Source organism: Bufo gargarizans, unplaced genomic scaffold (assembly GCF_014858855.1).
Source record: "Bufo gargarizans isolate SCDJY-AF-19 unplaced genomic scaffold, ASM1485885v1 original_scaffold_1771_pilon, whole genome shotgun sequence".
NCBI lineage: Eukaryota > Metazoa > Chordata > Amphibia > Anura > Bufonidae > Bufo > Bufo gargarizans.
In genome coordinates, this window is record NW_025334507.1 from 603,021 (window position 1) to 610,531 (window position 7,511).

The following is a 7,511-nucleotide window of genomic DNA, read 5'->3' on the forward strand; positions in this document are numbered from 1 at the left end:
GGAATTAGCAAGTTCCGTACTCCATGTTAGATCCAGCCGAGCTTCGTGTGGTGGCGCATGGCGAAGTCTGCTTCTCTGATACTCCTCTAGAAGCGGCGCATTGGGTCGACGCCAATGAATCCTCGCTCAAGAATTGGAAGCCGGTGGACTGAGCGCCTCGCTTTTGGAAATTTTGGGACACGTGAGATATGTTGATAATGCCCGGGGTCAAGCTTGCAATGTTGTTTCTTTACTTTTGAGTAATGTGCCTATGAAGATGTCTTTAGCCCGCCTGGGTTTCCTCCGTACACTACTGTAGGGGTCACCTGTTAAGTGATGTCCCTGTAATTTACCGCTGTGCGCTGCAGATATACTTATATATAGGCGGTCAGCACCTACGGCCCGATTCATGCGTCTACTCTGTTATACAGGTTTCCCTTTGGCGACCATTCAGCCATGCCGGTAGCACATGTTACTGGGGGTGGTATGGCGACCATTCAGCCATGCCGGTAGCACATGTTACTGGGGGGGATGTTTTGCTGTAACATGTGTTCTATATCCCAATGACACATAATATAGAAATTGTAGGCTGGAATGTTAGGGGTCTGGCAGAGCCGACAAAGCGCACGGCGGTGTTTTCTGCGCTGCAGCACTTACATCCCGCTATCTTCTGTCTCAGACCACTACATCGGTCATACACAAACCGGGGGGTGGTCATGCACATCACTCCTTTCTTCTCATTCCAGGGGGTGAGTGTTTTGGTGCATAGGTCACTCGTCCCGTATAGACGCTAGTGGGCGATTTGGATGTCTCCATTGTACTGGTTACCAGTGGTCCTTTATTCTGGCTGCAGTGTACAGTCCACCGCCGTATACTAGTGAGGTGATAAAAGAGATTATTAGGAGATATGTTGAGGAATTACCGCGCTGTCCAATACTATTAATAGGAGACTGTGGCTCTGGATAGGGGTGGGATGTCAGATGGGGGCAGAGATTCGGGAGATGGATCTACATGATGTGTGGCGGGTGAGAAACCCTACCACCGGGCAGTTCTCCTGCCATTCTAGCTCTCATCATTCATAGCTATAGGCCCTCCTGAGGTACTGTCGCTGGTGAATGACATTAGATACTTACCTACAAGTCTTTCCAACCGCTCCCCGATTTATGTAGAACTGCAGCTGGGCACCAGTCGCCCCCTGGGGTTGGTGCTTGGAAGCGTAATCCTTTCTGGTTACACCTAGTAGATGGGGAGGGTGGAAATGGTGAAGAATTGAGAGAATTCTTTACCCAGGACGTGGGTTCGGCGCCCTTGGGGGTGGTATGGGATACACGCAAAGCATTTGTCAGGGGTCTGTACATTCAAAAGATTAGTCGCCATAAATCTAAAACTAGGGACACTCAGAAACAGTTGCAGGCTCTGGTAGTGGAGGAGGGGTACGTGTGTCACCCTAATAGGACTAATGAGGAATCCCTGATGGCAGCACAGGAGGGGGTGAGGCAACATCTTCTGCGAGCGGCGGATCACCGCTGGGTTTTTGAGGCAGGGCTATACAGCACTTCCTGGGATTCACTCATTTCTATCAGCAATTCATCTCGAATGTTTCTCCCCTTACATCTCTGATCTCCGCTCTTACTAAGAAGGGTGAATGCTATGGACTGGGCTCCAGAGGCAGAGGCCGCCTTCGTCCAATTAAAGAAGTCCTTTGCTTCCACACTGGTTCTGCGTCATCCCAAAGTCTCCCGCCAATTCTTTCTAGAAGTGGACGCCTCCTCCATAGGGGCCGGTGCTGTTCTTCTACAGAGAGGTTCCAAGGACAAGATGTTTACCTGTGGGTTCTCCTCCAAACTCTTCTCACCGGCTGAGAGGAATGAATGTATAGGAGACAGAGAACTTCTAGCCATGAAACTTGCCTTGGAGGAATGGCGTTATCTATTGTTGGGGGCCCAGCATCCGGTGATAATATTCACTGATCACAAGAACCTCACACATCTGCAGACAGCCCAGCATCTGAACCCTCGCCAAGCCAGGTGGGGTCTCTTCCTCTCTCGCTTGATCACAGTGGCTCCTGTCCTGGTAAGAGACATTCCTCCCGGGAGGACATTCGTGCCATCTACTAAAAGAAAACGTATCCTAACGTGGGGCCACAACTCCAAACTGGCCAGTCACCCAGGTATTCGCAAGACCACAGAACTGGTGTCTCGCCACTACTGGTGGCCCACATTGTCCAAAGATGTGTGTGATTATGTCTCTGCCTTCACCGTCTGTGCGCAAAATAAATTCTCCAGGAGCAAACCATGGACTTTATTACAGACCTGCCCTCTTCGGCTGGATGTACCGTGATTTGGGTGGTCCTTGCTGACTAACCCTGGCTCTCCTGCAGGTACTAAAGTGTCTCATCCCAGGTCCTTGTGTTTGTTCCTGATACTCTCGTGTGCTCCAGATCTATACTTCGTTCCTGGACTCTGCTTATCGTCTGATCCCTGCTTGCTTTGACTCTCCTTGCCTGACCTGTTCCTATGCGACCTGCCCTGACCAATTGCCACATCTGACCACGTCTCTGCTGCATCCTTTGGGCCTGCACCGTTGCTCCTGGTAACGTCTCTACCCGCCTAACTACGCTTGTACTTCTGGTACCTACTCAGGTACCTCCTGGTCCACCCGGACCAGCTGCCACTGACTTGGGGATTGCTCTGGAGTAGCCCCTGGCAACTACCATAACGGCTCAAGTCTATCCTCACCATCTGAGGCTCTAGTGGAAACCAGGTAGTTGCTTAGACACGCCGCTCCAGAGTATAGCCAGTCAGTGGCACAGTGGGTTCAATCCGCTGACCCACCAAATCATGGGCGCCCGCACAGCGATATGTACCACCTAATCATGGGCGGCCGCACAGCTATATGTACCACCTAATCATGGGCGCCCGCACAGCTATATGTACCACCTAATCATGGGCGCCCGCACAGCTATATGTACCACCTAATCATGGGCGCCCGCACAGCTATATGTACCACCTAATCATGGGCGCCCGCACAGCTATATGTACCACCTAATCATAGGCGCCCGCACAGCTATATGTACCACCTAATCATGGGCGCCTGCACAGCTATATGTACCACCTAATCATGGGCGCCCGCACAGCTATATGTACCACCTAATCATGGGCGCCCGCACAGCTATATGTACCACCTAATCATGGGGGCCTGCACAGCTATATGTACCACCTAATCATAGGCGCCCGCACAGCTATATGTACCACCTAATCATGGGCGCCCGCACAGCTATATGTACCACCTAATCATGGGCGCCCGCACAGCTATATGTACCACCTAATCATGGGCGCCCGCACAGCTATATGTGCCACCTAATCATGGGCGCCCGCACAGCTATATGTACGACCTAATCATGGGCGCCCGCACAGCTATATGTACGACCTAATCATGGGCGCCCGCACAGCTATATGTACGACCTAATCATGGGCGCCCGCACAGCTATATGTACGACCTAATCATGGCCGCCCGCACAGCTATATGTACGACCTAATCATGGGCGCCCGCACAGCTATATGTACCACCTAATCATGGGCGCCCGCACAGCTATATGTACCACCTAATCATGGGCGCCCGCACAGCTATATGTACCACCTAATCATGGGCGCCCGCACAGCTATATGTACCACCTAATCATGGGCGCCCGCACAGCTATATGTACCACCTAATCATGGGCGCCCGCACAGCTATATGTACCACCTAATCATGGGCGCCCGCACAGCTATATGTACCACCTAATCATGGGCGCCCGCACAGCTATATGTACCACCTAATCATGGGCGCCCGCACAGCTATATGTACCACCTAATCATGGGCGCCCGCACAGCTATATGTACCACCTAATCATGGGCGCCCGCACAGCTATATGTACCACCTAATCATGGGCGCCCACACAGCTGTATGTACCACCTAATCATGGGCGCCCGCACAGCTATATGTACCACCTAATCATGGGGGCCCGCACAGCTATATGTACCACCTAATCATGGGGGCCCGCACAGCTATATGTACCACCTAATCATGGGCGCCCGCACAGCTATATGTACCACCTAATCATGGGGGTCCGCACAGCTATATGTACCACCTAATCATGGGGGCCCGCACAGCTATATGTACCACCTAATCATGGGGGCCCGCACAGCTATATGTGCCACCTAATCATGGGCGCCCGCACAGCTATATGTACCACCTAATCATGGGGGCCCGCACAGCTATATGTACCACCTAATCATGGGCGCCCGCACAGCGATATGTACCACCTAATCATGGGCGCCCGCACAGCTATATGTACCACCTAATCATGGGGGCCCGCACAGCTATATGTACCACCTAATCATGGGCGCCCGCACAGCTATATGTACCACCTAATCATGGGGGCCCGCACAGCTATATGTACCACCTAATCATGGGGGCCCGCACAGCTATATGTACCACCTAATCATGGGCGCCCGCACAGCTATATGTACCACCTAATCATGGGCGCCCGCACAGCTATATGTACCACCTAATCATGGGCGCCCGCACAGCTATATGTACCACCTAATCATGGGCGCCCGCACAGCTATATGTACCACCTAATCATGGGCGCCCGCACAGCTGTATGTACCACCTAATCATGGGGGCCCGCACAGCTATATGTACCACCTAATCATGGGCGCCCGCACAGCTATATGTGCCACCTAATCGCAGCGACACAAAACTTCTTGAGGCGACTTCTTCTGTAAAAGCTTCTTTTGTTTATTCAGAAACCAGAGCAGGAAGAGGCGCAGGACTTGTCCGGCGCTGAGTGTTCTGTCCCCAAACAGGGGGAAGGTCCTTCATATGACGGATCTGGTGATGGTACCGGGGGGGGGGTAGTAAATGGCTGGGGGTAGTAGTCACACTGAGGCTGGAGTAGTAGTCACACTGAGGCTGGGGGTAGTAGTCACACTGAGGCTGGGGGTTGCAGTCACAATGATACTGGGGTAGTAGTCACACTGAGGCTGGGGGTAGTTGTCACACTGAGGCTGCGGGTAGTAGTTACACTGAGGATGGGGGTAGTAGTCACACTGAGGCTGGGGGTAGCAGTCACACTGAGGCTGGGGGTAGCAGTCACACTGAGGCTGGGGGTAGCAGTCACACTGAGGATGGGGGTAGTAGTCACACTGAGGCTGGGGGTAGTAGTCCCACTGAGGCTGGGGGTGGTAGTCCCACTGAGGCTGGGGGTAGCAGTCACAATGATGCTGGGGTAGTAGTCACACTGAGGCTGAGGGTAGTAGTCACACTGAGGCTGGGGGTAGCAGTCACAATGATGCTGGGGTAGTAGTCACACTGAGGCTGGGGGTAGCAGTCAGAATGATGCTGGGGGTAGTAGTCACACTGAGGCTGGGGGTAGCAGTCAGAATGATGCTGGGGGTAGTAGTCACACTGATGCTGGGGGTTGTAGCGATGTAATATCTGTACAGGAGAGCCTCCAGTGTCTCTTCTGGCACGAGTTGGGGGCGGGGCTATCGCTGATGAGGGGCGGGGCCGTGGCTCGGGAGGCTGCAGGTCTCCCCGCTGCCCGCACTTCGTCCTCCTGTCCCGTCCGGTGCGGCTGTGAGGAGGAGACCGCGGGCATGATGGGCGCCCTGACCCTGGGAGTCCTCCTCACCCTCCTGTCCCCTGTGAGTACGGAGGGGATGGTGGGCGTTGTAGTACTGAGGTGAGATGAGTGGAGTCAGAACCTGGGACCCAGCGAGAAAAGAGACCCCACCTGGGTGACAGCCCCGGAGAGGAAGGGACCGCAGGGATGAGGATGATGGGGGTGATAGTGAGTGTCTGTGTATATATATATATATATATATAGAGGGGGGATAGTGAGTGTCTGTGTATATATATATATATATATATATATATAGGGGGGATAGTGAGTGTCTGTGTGTATATAGAGGGGGGATAGTGAGTGTCTGTGTATATATATATATATAGAGGGGGGATAGTGAGTGTCTGTGTGTATATATATATATAGAGGGGGGATAGTGAGTGTCTGTGTGTATATATATATATATAGGGGGGATAGTGAGTGTCTGTGTGTATATAGAGGGGGGATAGTGAGTGTCTGTGTATATATATATATATAGAGGGGGGGATAGTGAGTGTCTGTGTGTATATATATATATATATATATATATATATAGAGGGGGGGATAGTGAGTGTCTGTGTATATATATAGAGGGGGGGATAGTGAGTGTCTGTGTATATATATAGAGGGGGGATAGTGAGTGTCTGTGTATATATAGAGGGGGGATAGTGAGTGTCTGTGTATATATAGAGGGGGGATAGTGAGTGTCTGTGTGTGTATATAGAGGGGGGGATAGTGAGTGTCTGTGTGTATATATAGAGGGGTGATAGTGAGTGTCTGTGTATATATATATATATAGAGGGGGGATAGTGAGTGTCTGTGTATATATATAGAGGGGGGATAGTGAGTGTCTGTGTGTGTATATATATATATAGAGGGGGGATAGTGAGTGTCTGTGTGTATATATATATATAGAGGGGGGATAGTGAGTGTCTGTGTATATATATAGAGGGGGGGGATAGTGAGTGTCTGTGTATATATAGAGGGGTGATAGTGAGTGTCTGTGTATATATATATATATATAGAGGGGGGATAGTGAGTGTCTGTGTATATATATAGAGGGGGGGGGATAGTGAGTGTCTGTGTATATATATAGAGGGGTGATAGTGAGTGTCTGTGTATATATATATATATAGAGGGGGGATAGTGAGTGTCTGTGTATATATATAGAGGGGGGATAGTGAGTGTCTGTGTATATATATAGAGGGGTGATAGTGAGTGTCTGTGTATATATATATATATAGAGGGGGGATAGTGAGTGTCTGTGTATATATATAGAGGGGTGATAGTGAGTGTCTGTGTATATATATATATATATAGAGGGGGGATAGTGAGTGTCTGTGTATATATATAGAGGGGGATAGTGAATGTCTGTGTATATATATAGAGGGGTGATAGTGAGTGTCTGTGTATATATATATATATAGAGGGGGGGATAGTGAGTGTCTGTGTATATATATATATATATATATATATATAGAGGGGGGATAGTGAGTGTCTGTGTATATATATATATATATATATATATATATAGGGGGGATAGTGAGTGTCTGTGTGTATATAGAGGGGGGATAGTGAGTGTCTGTGTGTATATATAGAGGGGGGATAGTGAGTGTCTGTGTATATATATATAGAGGGGGGGATAGTGAGTGTCTGTGTATATATATATAGAGGGGGGGATAGTGAGTGTCTGTGTATATATATATAGAGGGGGGGATAGTGAGTGTCTGTGTATATATAGAGGGGGGATAGTGAGTGTCTGTGTATATATAGAGGGGGGATAGTGAGTGTCTGTGTATATATAGAGGGGGGATAGTGAGTGTCTGTGTATATATAGAGGGGGGATAGTGAGTGTCTGTGTATATATATAGAGGGGGGATAGTGA

The 7,511-nt window shown here is 50.1% G+C and overlaps 1 protein-coding gene across 1 annotated transcript in view; it reads left to right on the forward strand.

The window, feature by feature from the left end:
* Positions 1–7,511, forward strand: part of SCTR (secretin receptor) — a 44,928-nt gene that overhangs the window by 465 nt on the left and 36,952 nt on the right. The window lies entirely within an intron of this gene.